General features: G+C 40.1%; 1 protein-coding gene and 1 long non-coding RNA gene across 5 annotated transcripts in view; one reads left to right on the top strand and one right to left on the bottom strand.

Moving 5' to 3' along the window:
* Window positions 1-14717, top strand: part of LOC107268468 (protein cortex) — a 122107-nt gene that overhangs the window by 50231 nt on the left and 57159 nt on the right. The window lies entirely within an intron of this gene.
* The window catches only part of LOC112494233, a 76851-nt gene that overhangs the window by 19542 nt on the left and 42592 nt on the right, over window positions 1-14717 (bottom strand). The window contains exon 2 of the long non-coding RNA XR_003059483.1: window positions 13539-13604. This is a non-coding gene — a long non-coding RNA (uncharacterized LOC112494233). The remainder of the gene's footprint in view (window positions 1-13538; window positions 13605-14717) is intronic.

The following is a 14717-nucleotide window of genomic DNA, read 5'->3' on the forward strand; positions in this document are numbered from 1 at the left end:
AAAATAACAAAAAAAATTCTCTCCGTGTAGTGTTCTGACACACGCGATTTTTGTGCTTGAATACAAAATATTTAATAAATCACATTTAATATTTTTTAGCTGCCGAGTTGCTATTCGCTATATGCTTTAATCTTCTTTAGTGTTATTATAAAATGGGTTGTATATTCTTAACAACTGATTTGCCCAAAACTATGCAAACGCATCAAATTTGGAAAGTATTAAAACTATAATTGAAGGTGTTATATCGTTTTTTGTTTAAATCGATTTGATCTTCAATATAAAACTTTGTTGTTATACCTGATGGCAGAATCGAATAATCTGCTAATGGAATACCTTTAGGCCACTTAACACCCTACACCATGCCAGAACGTTATTCGTCATTGCGTCGTTGCGTCTCACGTAACTTACAAATCACAACTGGCCGAAGATGGACAACTTTTCAACACAGGACTTTGAAAAGTAGCTCCTGGTTTTCTGTCCATCCACTAGTGATATTTCCAACCATCGATCACACCCACGCGGAGTCGTACACCAGAGATAATCACTTATTAATGTCGCGATCCCTAATAATATATTCTACACTTAAAACTCGAGAGAATGGATTCCAACCTCCTACCACATTTCATTTTTGAATAATATTCTTGAGATCAAATGCCTCGTGCGAATATCGTGACCAAATCATTAAGTACGCTTGAGTTATTCGTTTTCGAAATTCTTGTCAGCGAAACAAAAAATAATCAAATAAATTAGTCTACATGCACCATTATTCAATAATTTATTTTTCTACGTTCATTTGTCAATGCAGTTGTACTAGAAGCCGTCACCTCACAACAAATCGTTGTCATTTTCTCTGTTCGCGCTTGTACGCTTCAAGTAAGCCTGTTGCTTGTACGCACACAAATAAACTCGAGCCGAAATCGAAAACCCACTTTCAACTTTTAAATGGTAAAACGTGAAATGTCCTCACACGGCACTCAAGTGCCAAATATTTCCGTTTTCGCCACTTGTAAGTTGAAAGCCGATTTTTTATTTCTACTCCGGTGGAATTGTACGTGCATTCTATCTGTCTCATTTGTATTGCTCACCGTACGTTCTCGTTGTACATGCGTTCCATAAGTATCCTTCTAGAAATAGCGAATACGGTACGTTCTGAAATTTACTACTAACGTTACAAAAATATTTCAATTTCTCATAGACGAATGTAAATATAAATAATTAAGACACAATTATAGTGCATATAAATGAAAAATTATTCTTGCGTAAAAATAATAGCTAAATTATGTAAGTAAATGTCGAGTTGATTATTACGAATCGATTCTTCATTGACTCGAACTTATTTTTATTTCTTATAACCCTATTTATACAATGTAATGCTCGAGATCTTAAGATGTAAAGTATTTGTGTCAAATAGCCCACCGACAGCTCCCATATATTCAACAACGTGATGATCTGTCAATTGATATTCATTCTTTAAAAAGGAAACCTGGAAGTTCTGCATTCCAGAATAATCTGAAAGGCATTTCGCGAGTGCCATTTGCTTGCCAAGATACGCCTAGAGGCTCGTTTGGTTACATCACAAGATGGCGCTCTCAAGATTCTTCCTCGAATGCAAACCTGTAATCAGGCTAAGCTACAAGAGTGGATTGATTCCAGGTATTGGCCATTCATAAATTCAAAGTGAACTCCAATTTGAAGCGTTACATTTACGAGTACGTATCCAAGCGCACGATAGAAAATGTTTACACAGTTATTGTTTTAAATATTTCACAGTCTTTGCTCTTCGTACTATCTGAATACTTTGAAGAAGATCGTTTCTGAAGAAACAATTGAAATATATTTTTTAATTAAAAAATACATAAGCTACCATTTCTCGAATTAAATATGTTATTGCACTTTTATTATTAATAGAATTCTTATACGTGGTCTGACAAAGGAACGTAAAAATCAATTCTATTTCATAATTCTGTTGATGCCTAATATATATAATTAATATAAATGCATATTCAATAAAAGATTGTCAATCTGATGCTTATTGCACGAAATATGATAAGTATATATCGATTAAAATATAGTTTAATTATAATCGTCGCATGACATGGAAAACGTTGAAAATTAATGCGATTCACGACACGTCATTTGCTCATGGGGCTGCTGACGTTTACGCCAATAATTATGACAAACTCCGTCTCGCCTGTCGCTGAGATGCTGTCCTATGGTCTTCTGCGCTTAAGAGGATTAGGGAGCTAATGCTAGTGGTGAACGACCTTTGAGCCATGCGAACTGGCTAATTCTAAAATATGAGCTGCTTTCACTTTTTTGAAATTTTAAATTATTCCAACGCGCATTCGACACGCGCGGTCTTTGGCCATTCTACTTATTAAATACTGCTAGATAATTTCATGTATAACTGCTTCGCAAAAACTGTTATACATATGCGTATACGCGTACATAAGTATTGAATAAAGTTGATTCACTTAATTTATATTCTCCACACTCTTTCTCATTTTACTTTTTCGTATCAATTACAGCAGCATGCATTCTCGACGGATATTTTCTACAGGCGACATCAATGCTGCTGACAACGACACCGACACCTTCGTTTTTCATATCTATTGGGGATAATTTCTTCTTATTGCTACTGTTATTATCGTCTTTTCATACAGTAAGAAGAGGAAAGATGCTTTTCTCTGTATAGAGAATTTATTAACCAATTGCCGGTAAAACAGATACCAGACATGTGATCCCAAGAAGGACGATCGATTCTAATGGGCGTCGATCGCTTCGTAGACACAGAACTCGGAGGAAGGAAGATTGTAGGAATCGTAAGGATTGTAGAGATCATAGGGATCGTAGGATCGTTCAAACATCGATCTGTCGACTATCCAATTAAGCGAAGAAAACCGATGCATTATGGATGTCCGCCCGATCGGCTGTCCGAGGTCAAATCCAAAGTCTTCCACTGATTGACTGTCGACGGGGCATTAAATTTTATTGCATTGTTATTGCCGACTAATTGAAGCTACGCGCGGAATCGGAATGGTTCCACTATGGCCGCTCGTTCCGTATCGCTTTCGAAGGCCGGTTCGGCGTGTCGATTCATCCCTGCCTGATCGGAGCGCTCGATCTCTCCTGAACACACAAGATGCAGTAGGAAGTAACCTGGAATTCGGAGGAGTAAGGGAAGATCAGCCATTACCTAGGTACATTGATCCGAGAGATCAAAGAGATCAGAGAGATCAGAAAGTGTTAAATACGATACAAGGACAGGTTCAACTATATACAGTGTACACTGTTAGCGGAGCATTGGGGAACCTTAACAGCGTGTACTATATATATCAGGCATAATAGGTATTTGGAGCATACAGGGCGTCTCATAATTCACATACACTGGTCCTTGTGTACGAATTGCATACACGCACTTGCATTCTTTTTGTGTAATCGAATCGGCGGTAAAAATATGATCCAACCATTAATTCTAAAGATTTTCAAGATTAATGTTAACCAATCATACGTCACGAACCAGCGACATGAATGAGATTGGAAATGTAATATCCTGCGTAAATAATATTCATCTAAATAGATTTATATATAAAAGAAAATTGTTTATATGTGGGATTGACTCATAAGTCGAACTTAAGCCGCACATGTAATATTAACTCAGGCGTCAAGTCGTCGACTGCTAATAAATAGTCAATCAACTTTAAACTTGAATATTTTAAAATCTAATGACCAGATCAGTTTTTTATCCCCCAATTTAGTGTTCAGTTTCACCCCACAAATACGATTGCGCGATTTTGAGACACCCTGTATACAGTACCGTGTATAGATCGAGGCACGCAGCTGTAGGTATGTAGGGTGGCATAGGCATATCGAGCATAAATCGTAATCGCTGACGCGGTTTCTGAAAGAGCGGCATTAAATTTATCGCACGATAAAACAGATCGCGGTATTTCACTCATAGATCGCCCCTACTCGTTGATCGAGGTAACGTTCCTAGCTATGTAGCGTATTTCACCTCGTGTGACTATAGTATATGGAATCGTAACAGGCATTGTCCATGGCAGCTACTCGCGCGTTTCGTCTCGAAAGAATCACCCGATAGATATCACGCCCCCGTGCTGCAGGGCTGTGCTACATCACGGGTTGATGGCTTTCCACCTTTTTCCAGCATGACCTCGCGCTATAGCGCAAACCATTCAGAGCGTCAGTTTACCAAACGAGAAGGTTGTAGATAGGTTATGCGGTATAATGTTAAGCAGAAGCTCGGTGATCTCGACTCGCGGTTGAATGCGCGTCCCGCTGAGCACGACAGACTCTCCTGACCCACGGAAAGAAACGTTTTCGCATAAATATGTCTATCTATGCTTTCTTGGGAGTAGTGTCATCGATCAAGAGCCCAGCCTAGCGTCTCTGCTCGAAGGATCTCAAAAAATAACCTCACCTCGCTTACGTCCTTTTAACTGCTTGGACTCCCTACTGTTTGGCATCTACGTGAGTACATAACTGCCCCGGTATCTACGTTAAAGCAACACTATGAGTTTTCCTGTCTATTTTTTTTTCTTTGTTTTGCGCATCCTATGACGAAGGAGAATTGCGCGATGCGACAGGCGTATCGATATCCAATTAAGAGTGGGGAATTAAATATTCATTATCAATATCGAAAAAGGAATGATATAGAGCGGTGCTCAGTTGGCTGTAATAGGCGTGATAGCCTAGTTAATGATAGCCTTCTTAATAAGGCATCCTTATATAGAGAACGGGCTTTGGCATTGCAGCGTAGTCTGCAGGATGACTACTTTGAGGTAATTATTATGAAATGGGCCTACTTCGTGCTGAGATCGCTCGAACGTGGTACTGCTTATGGTTGGATGTTTATTTATTTGTCTGTAAACCTTCGGAGCCAATAAAACTGTCGTTTCTTTCCTGTACATTTGCTTGAGATGAATGCGTCGACATTTCTTTCTGAAATCTAAATAAGATCAAGTTCTTTATCATTGCTATTAGCGTAATAGTGAAGGAAATATGCGAGATGAGAATTTTTATTGTAGTACACACAGATTCATTATTGTGAACTTTTATACTTTGGCATTACGACGACTTTCTACGAGTCTGCAATAATAAATATAATTGCCTACAGGTATTATATGTATAAAGCACGCGTAAAGATCCCTGCAGTGATCAACCGAATTCCAGTAATTTACTTTAAACGAAATAATTAATATATTATAGTGATAAATAATCAGCATAAGGCGTTATAAGTGACTTCGTTATTTTAGGGCCGCATCTTAGGCATAGGGGCCGCGTTAAAACGAAAATTTATTCTTATAAATATAATTTTACAGTATTGACATATGTAACTTGGTATTTGTCATTATCCTTCATTGATCGGCTTGATTTAAGGTTATGAAGTAATTAGTTGAAATAAAATATAATTAAACAGTATTTTTCATCAATATCATTGTACTCATGGAAAAATATGTTTTTACCCTCACTGAACAAATGCTAATAGAGAAACAGCAACAAATGTTTATACCAATGACACGAATCGTAGCAAAAGTTGCAAGTAAATCGACATAACGTACAATATCTAATGGTAAATATTACTGGAACTATTTTTTGCTATTAAAATTTGTTACTGTACCTACATTAGCTATTGCGCTGGTAATGGCAATAAGACATTTTACTCCGTCTAACACTAAGTACGAAAGTATATACTTTTACTTATCTAAGAATTTCCTGGACCATGTTTAGAGTCGATATTCACGTTGAGAACCCCTATTTTACCCTTAATGTCTTTTAAATATTTCCCCCCTAGCAAAATACGAACGATTTACGAAGCACTCCATTATACGATTACTTACTGTAACTTCGAGGCCGCGTGTTTTGCACTCACAATTTTGTTGCACACTCATTCGGTTCTCTCAACAACCGAGATTTCAAAGAGTATCCGATAATTATCTAGTGGCACGCGATTGTTCGTTGTACGTAACTTCGATTCCATGAAAAAACTTGATAAAAAAAGAAAAATTATTGTCATGACAATTATTACCGAAAAAGGATATAACATGGTATTATTAAAATCGAATAGTAGCCTCCCTCGGCGATCACAAGCATCACCCTGAATTTTCTTCACTTCACCATTTTAATATAAAAAAAAATTACGCTTCTTTGGTACTGATGAGTCTGATCTTTTCCTTTTCGTCCTCATCTAGGGCTCTCTGTTACATATTCAGGACTGAAGCGAAACTTATAAATCCTGTTCTAGCATTGTCGAAAGAAACGGTATCAGGCCCAAAAAGGATCAAGCCGGCACTTATTTTTGTACTCAGGGTACTTAAGACTACTTTTCAACTCTACTTAGATTTAGCTCGATCACGTCAACGATGTCAGATAGCACCGATTTACGTTGCCTTTTAGTTCGTGAGCATGCTGGAGAACCGGGCAGATTTGCGTGGATAATCAATAAGCACGCATGAATGGATAGCATTAAATTTGCTAAATAACTTGTAATCACATGAAGCCGTAGGCTTGGACGACCGCTGTAAATTACCGTCCACAAGAGCGCGGAGAGACTTCACGGTGAGCGTTTTCAGATGGACGGATGAGGATTACTGTACCACCAAGAGAGCGAGAGAGAGAGAGAGAGAGAGAGAGAGAGAGAGAGAGAACAAGACAGAATTTCACTAGGGGAGAGAAAGGGACAGACATTTATTTTTTAGTTAACTGGAGGATAATCGCATGAAATATAAAGGCAAGTACAGATATATCAATGGGAGACGTGTGCACGTAGGCAAGTAAGATCAATGAAAAAGAGCACTGAACCCGGTATTCCAGTCAGAATGGCGAATGAGTCTTACGAGCAGCATTACGGTTACTAGTGTCCTCGTTGGAAAACCGATTCGGAAAGGCAAGCATCGAAATCGTAAAGAGGCTTAATTAAAGAGACCATAATAAGGATGCGACTAGAGTAGGGACCACAGAGACCAAGTCGATGCTTTAAGAAAAATCCATAAACGGTCGATCGGTATCTTAACTACCGCATAGCCAGTTCACATCGAGCGAACGTGTCGCTTGACTTTATTAGGTACGACCGGCACGAAGTACGCTACTGCCTCGAATAATCTTGTGGAATTCAAGTAGGTACGCTTTTTCGAATGCTTATTATGGCGATTAGCAATTCCGTTCATTATGTATGTCGGAGCGTTTGAGAGTGAGGTCAAGTACGTCGCTGGATGACAAGCGCTACGATGAAAATCGTGCGATTTCATGATTTGCCGATAGGCTACGAGTCACGGCGAGGACGTGCATCAAGAAAACAGCGGCTGAGTTGAAGTTAAGCAACCGAAGGGACGGTGCACAGCTGGACACATTCGTGTTGGCTGATGTATGATACTTTATTCTCGGATCGGCGGTCAAAGAAACGTAAGTAAATAAACAATTGAAATCAAACTGGACTCGAATGAGGAGCTTCGTTAATAACTCAGCTTGTAATAAGAGTTTTCACCTTGGCATATAATACCGAGTACTAATTCATACGTTACGTCGTTTCCTAGAGCAGGTCGATTTTATCCACGACCAAGTCAAGCGCTGATCCAAACGCAGTTGCGCGTATTGAATTATTATGCTCGCTTCGGATATTAATGATACCCGAACATGCTATCAATTATTATTTGCGGGGCTCATCGCGCACCCAAATGCTTTTAGCGGCCATGCGTGTACCACCTACTGTTGTCGTTGGGATTTACTATAATTATAGTGAGTGCTTGCAGTCACTGGTGTGTATGTACATTGTTCGATTGTGACACGCTATATTCGCTACGCCCAATTATCGTTCCGAAGTTGCTTTCGAATCAAAGTCGACTTCTTAAGTCGAAAATATTGAACTCGTTTGAACTTAGAGAGTGCCTGAGTCAAGGAATAAGTTCTGTTTCGGTCCTCACGGGTCTATTTTCGTTCTCCTCGCACTGATCTACGTCTGATCGTATATTGTGAAATTTATTGACATTATATTACCGAAAACTGGCAGCAGATTAGTTTATTTATATCGGTTTAAATAATAATTTTTAGGTAAATACGCTGTTCGAACTTCAAATTGTATACTTCAATCGATTTTAAATGTCATAAAACGTATTTATAGTTAAAAAAAAGACATTTTTTTGAGATCTAATCGTCAAATAAATTGCAAATTGAATACTAAGTTAAAAATCAGCTGTAAATATTATATGATCTTTAAAGGATTAACTGGACTGGAAGGATGAACTGAACTGTGAGGATCTTTTGGAGGTAAATGAGAACAAAGTTCGTATTCGTAAATCTGAACAACGTAGGAATGCAGGATTGAGAGGTTTAAATAAGTTCAGTATTTTCGTCTCTGCTGAACGTTCAGTATTTCGTCTCATGATTCTAGTCATGCGATAAAGTTAACCTATACCGGAGAAAGCAGCACCTATCGTCTATCGGGTGAACTGTGCACAAATCAGATTTTATGATGTTTCTCATCAACTTAGCATCCTTCTATCGTTTCCCCTAGACTGACCGGCTAAAATAACTTATTAGCTGACTGAATGCGGCCTTTAAAGGCACTTTTAATAGGCAACGCGCCGCTCGAGGTATATCAAATTCGTTTCAAAGTAATTATTCAATCTGTCGCCGCGGGGCAAAACTGGCCGTGGATGTGAAAAAGGCCCAAAAGGAGACGCGGATTGGCCGAAAGTGGATCGCTTCATGGGAAGCATCCGCACAAGTGAACGACGATCACGCCTTCAACTACTCTCTGCAAGTTTTACAATTCTCCATATATGTACACCGTAAATAAGTGGAAATATGATATACCGTAAATCGAAGACGCACTTGTTTCTAACTGATATCTTGCACAATTGGATCATTCGAATTACAGTCGGAGACCGACTACCGTCGATAAATTCGTCATAACTATCAACATTGTGATACGCGTTATATCAATGGAAAAGAAAGTGCAGGTGGTACACAGTTCTATTTACGAGGAACTCTATCTGCTGCTTTTACACAATTTGTCATTTCACTTTTGTCAACAACTCGTAAACCTTTATCAGGTTCATTTGATGATTCCTTAAATCTATAACGCCTCTGTTCTTCCTTATATATAGATACGTGTGAGACCATTATTTTAAAGGGCATATGTATATCATAAATATACAGGGTGTCCCATTTGAAACAAAGCACCTAAATATCTTCTAAGACAGGCAAGTAAGAGAAAAATGTTTTAGACAAAAGTTGTAGGGTTTCGAGGGGGACATACGATACATGCATTATTTTGAGCTTTCAACGTTATGCTTGCAAGCTGCAAGCACAAGGATCTTTTTTCTAACTGGCAACCGCACTTTTCACCCTAATAGAAGTTGTTCCTCTTGAAGAGTTGCTTTCAGATACCTCATTTTTTATGTCATTCCCTCTAATTTAACGAAAAAAATGCCATGAAAATGAGTTCCATACTCGAATTGGAAATTCAAAAATCCTTGGTGCGCCTGACACCCCTCGATTTCTACTTGTTTGGTTACATTAAAGATGTTGTTTACACAAATCGACCAACGACTGCATTAGATTTACAGAGACGTATCAGGGAGGCTGTCGCAAACATAACTGCACAAGTTCTTCGAAGGGTTGTTGAGAATTTCCGTCATCGGATTGAGTTATGCCTGCAAGTTAATGGTGGAAACATTGAACATCTCCTGTACACTCTCAGAAACTTCCCTATTACATGCTCGCGCTATTTTTTTCTTTTTCTTTTCGCAAGGGATGCAAAGCAGACTTAATCTCCACGTGGTGCATCCTCGGTCACGCTAATAAAGTCTGAATGCCCAATTCGAGTATGGAACTCATTTTCATGGCATTTTTTTCGTTAAATTAGAGGGAATGACATAAAAAATGAGGTATCTGAAAGCAACTCTTCAAGAGGAACAACTTCTATTAGGGTGAAAAGTGCGGTTGCCAGTTAGAAAAAAGATCCTTGTGCTTGCAGCTTGCAAGCATAACGTTGAAAGCTCAAAATAATGCATGCATCGTATGTCCCCCTCGAAACCCTACAACTTTTGTCTAAAACATTTAGATTTACAGAGACGTATCAGGGAGGCTGTCGCAAACATAACTGCACAAGTTCTTCGAATGGTTGTTGAGAATTTCCGTCATCGGATTGAGTTATGCCTGCAAGTTAATGGTGGAAACATTGAACATCTCCTGTACACTCTCAGAAACTTCCCTATTACATGCTCGCGCTATTTTTTTCTTTTTCTTTTCGCAAGGGATGCAAAGCAGACTTAATCTCCACGTGGTGCATCCTCGGTCACGCTAATAAAGTCTGAATGCCCAATTCGAGTATGGAACTCATTTTCATGGCATTTTTTCGTTAAATTAGAGGGAATGACATGAAAAATGAGGTATCTGAAAACAACTCTTCAAGAGGAACAACTTCTATTAGGGTGAAAAGTGCGGTTGCCAGTTAGAAAAAAGATCCTTGTGCTTGCAGCTTGCAAGCATAACGTTGAAAGCTCAAAATAATGCATGCATCGTATGTCCCCCTCGAAACCCTACAACTTTTGTCTAAAACATTTCTCTCTTACTTGCCTGCCTTAGAAGATATTTAGGTGCTTTTTTTCAAATGGGACACCCTGTATATAATAAATTACTGGTTAGTTATGTACATAATCCTTTGAAAACTATTCAATCTCCCGGAAGCTGTATAGCTCCTATGTATACTGCTTTCGAGGTAACACTGCTATTCTGGTGGACGTGTGAATGTAGATGCATTATTTTCATTTTTGCGAAGCAACCCTAAACGATTAAGACGAGTTACGTGGTCGTTACACCCACGGAATCACCTGACCACGGAGAAGATTCACGTGCACCGGTTCAGCCTGTTTCTAGAATTCCACAGCTTCTACCTGCCGTAGACTTAATTCGTTTTCCTCGTGTTTCCTTTTCGAAACCTTACGAAAGAAAAGAAAGTCCTAATAGTTGCAATTGGCCTTTAGAGTTTCCAGCGACACGAACGCTTTTATTGTTACGATAAATTTAAAGCCGTAAGTGATAATTAAACCTACAAAATTGTCATAACTCATCTCCATGTTTATATGTAGGAGCATTTACAGAAAACTGTTCTTGACATCGAACATGACAACTGCTCTTTAATCAGTAAATTTACCTAATTGCATTCCGTTTAGGCAAATATGTGTTAGACACAAGCAAGCTTCTACATATTACCAATTAGCTATGAATATACAGAAAGTTCTTTTCGTAAGAGCCATATATATACATGAAGAAAAATGTGTAATTGTGATTACTCGAGCAATGATTAGTATTTTGACAGCAATAGGATAATGACAGCAATTCTTTAACATTCAAATATAATTATTATTAGTTTGCTTCGTAAATCTTACTAGAATTCTAGTGGATATTCCTACTACAATTTATCGTCCAAATATAATATTAACCATTGACTTAGTAAATGCAACTATACATTTTTCCGCGTATCTAGTTTGTCTATTGAATACTTGTTAATTTGAATCAGAGTCTATCACTGTGCAGGGGAAGAGGAATAAAATGTCAGCACAACAGTGGAGCAGGTGGTCAGGTAGGTAGGTAGATCGGTATGCAGTCGCGTAAGGAGATGTTCGCGTGTCCAGGGTTAGGCCGAGAATGCGGCGCAACGTAGAAAAGGCGTTATAATCGAGAGCAAGAGAAGCATCAGAAGACGAGGAAGTCAAGAGTCATTTACGGAATGACTACAAGACTGTAGTATAGGAAGAAATTAAGAAGAAGAGAGAGAAGAGCGTTGAGGTTAAGGGAGGCCAATGAGAAGAACTTGCTAATTAGGTGGTAATTAATTGCATAATTAATGGAATTAGCATTAGCATGTATACATACATCGCCGAGATGTCTCTTGTAAAGGATACCAGTCGTGCTTAAGCATTTTATGGAACCATTCAATTCAAAATTTTTAAGAGCTTCAATAGTTAATGTGCAGAAAAAATGATGAAGATTCGAATCTGATAATTCTTATACGTACGAGTGACAATTTGTTCTTCCCTGATATTTTCCCGGTTGATTCCGAAGACGAACTAAAAAAGTGGCCGACCCTACACCTTTAATGCATTCAAAAGATATAAGGTTGTCCTAAGGTTTACTCAGGAAGGATTCTATAAGTCTCGTTCTTATTTCTTTCCGGTTGCGGTACGGCCCGCCTATGTTTTATCAGGCACGCTGGGCATAGAGCAGCTGTTGGACATTGAGGTCTACCTTGTGACGTATTTATGCGATGGAACTGCTGCCGATGGAGAGAAGCTTCGTCGACTTTGATCCGAGGAGTAGCAATAACCGTTGTTTTTCTCGCGATTATTTTCAAGGACGATAAATTATTTCAACAGGTTCGCGGGAGCTGCACCTTTCATAAATACACGTCACATTGTATTACCGTAACTCATGGTCTAACGATGCGCTTTGCTCTAGCGAGGAAGCAACCGCAATGTACGTCCTTTGAAAGATTTCGAGAGTATAGATATACCTACGTAGGGCTCGTCAAGATCAGTGTGAGAGGAGCTTAAACGATCCGAGGGAGCCGGTTGCGTCAGGACGGCAACGTGAAGAGAGAAGTCGAGAGAAGTGGAGAGGAAGCGTCGACCGCTAATGATGATTGATGATCTTCTCACTAGAACAGAACTGCACGTAAGCTATGCCATGAGATCTCGATGTCGAGCATGTAGGAACCCGGTGAGTTCGGACTGGCATCGAGCGACGGAACGAAGAAATGCTTTATTGAATTGTCGAAGATGTCTACGTCACAGAGATGCTCGATCCCCAGGATAGGATTGCATTCAATCGCATCTGATCGAATCGGATGGAATCGAATCGAGCCTCGGCAGGATCACGTGGGATCACGTGGCACAAGTCCTTCCCGGAAATCGGGATGAGACGATCGTGCACGAACACTTCCGCGTTTATTCTAATAAATTTCGTGGGCTTCTTCCAGCGACTAAAGATCGGTAAGTCAAAGATAGAGTGAGATTAAAATCATGAAGAATTGCTAATGACTCCAGAACAAATAGTACTGCTGGCAGGATCTTATTGCGCCGCGTATAAGGATAGCTATTAAAAAGCGGTCTGTGTAGCGTCAAATAATGTGTTTAATAAAATGGCGCTGGAGGATCTTCAAGTTGAAGGGTTGACGGCAGTGATGGCGATAATGATAGTGCAGCAATGATGTTTGTGTCTGGTCGAGTGGCTCGCGTAAACTAATTGCACACGTAGAAATCCTTATCCGTTTTCTTGGTGTGATTGGTTGGCGAACACCAGCTGAGGTATGTCGAGCAGCGTCTAGTTGCCCTGACACTCAATGGCTTCGAACCTTTGCTATAATTCCTATGATAATCCGGCCATTATCAAGCTTCGTTTATGGACCTTTTTAGCTTCGCCTGATGTCGCCCGATAGGGAACGCTTAAAAATCACCTGATTACCTCGTAAGTTTTAATGACAGTTGAGAAGCGCGCTACCAAGGAGACTCACTCACCTCCGCTTCGGCGCAGCGATGTTACGTTCGAATTATCGGAACGGGTTCCCCTGCGATTTGCCGTACCTGAAACAAAAGTATACTTTTCAAGGCGAGCTCGGCCGATCGACCGATAACGAAAATACCGTTCGACGTGTACTAATTGGAGCTGCAGATAGCTTACAGCCGATTTTACAACGATTACCGTCTGCTCGAGCATCCGTAGCCAGATATTCCTCTCACCTGTGAAACCCTGCTGGATGGTTAGTTGGTAAGGTACTTACTCTACTAGGAATATAGCAGCGGCTCTGACATCGAGTCACTAGTAGATCGTATGTATACTAACATTAGTAGTAGCAGCAACACGAACCAGTAGCGACGCATTCGCCGATCGGACGCCGCGGCGCTCCTTCACGAAAATTGGACGTGGTGGAGCCTCGCGGCTGAAAGTGGCTACTTTGGATCGCAAGGCAGCGATCTTGCATAGTTAGCCGAGATCACCGGTATTGCGGCGGGTAACGAGTCGGGTATAACCGGTAAAATAGAAGCAGCATACCATCCGTTAGTTCGAGTATACGTTTTTCAGCATGGACTCTGCCGAGGCAACATAGTCAACATGGGAGCGTTCGTTGCACGCGGAGCACGGACAGCCAGTGGGAGCATAAACCCATAGCAATCATACGTGAACGCCCACTCGGTCCTCGAACTGACCACTAGAATACCTCGACCGCGTTATATTTTATGCTTTACAGTGTCCTGTATCGGTGATTTTAATCGGGTCGGCTTATGGCATTACAATCAAGAGCCACTGCGGAGATAGCCGCTAGACTCGAATGCGCCAGTAGGTGTATATAAATACATTTAATGATATTCTCCTTATTAACTCTCGTGCGAGACTCTCCGCGCGAGTCCTCGCGATTGCGATGAGTTCGCGTAGGCCAGTATGGCTTTAACTATGGCAGCATAATAGCTACCCCGTTCTCAATGCCCGTTTCGCTTTCGAAATATGAATGCCCTCTTCTATGCCGACGACGGTTATTGCTTGTTCGACCGAGAAATCGCTCCGCTTTCCGTTCGTTTACAATGTATTTACGGTGAGCCCAACAGATCGAGGATGACGATGATGATGCTAATATTGATAATAGGATCGACGCCAGAATTCTTATGAAGCATGATTTCCCGTGCGACGTCAAGCCGATT

This window comes from Cephus cinctus, unplaced genomic scaffold (assembly GCF_000341935.2).
Source record: "Cephus cinctus unplaced genomic scaffold, Ccin1 Ccin1_scaffold0007, whole genome shotgun sequence".
Classification (NCBI taxonomy): domain Eukaryota; kingdom Metazoa; phylum Arthropoda; class Insecta; order Hymenoptera; family Cephidae; genus Cephus; species Cephus cinctus.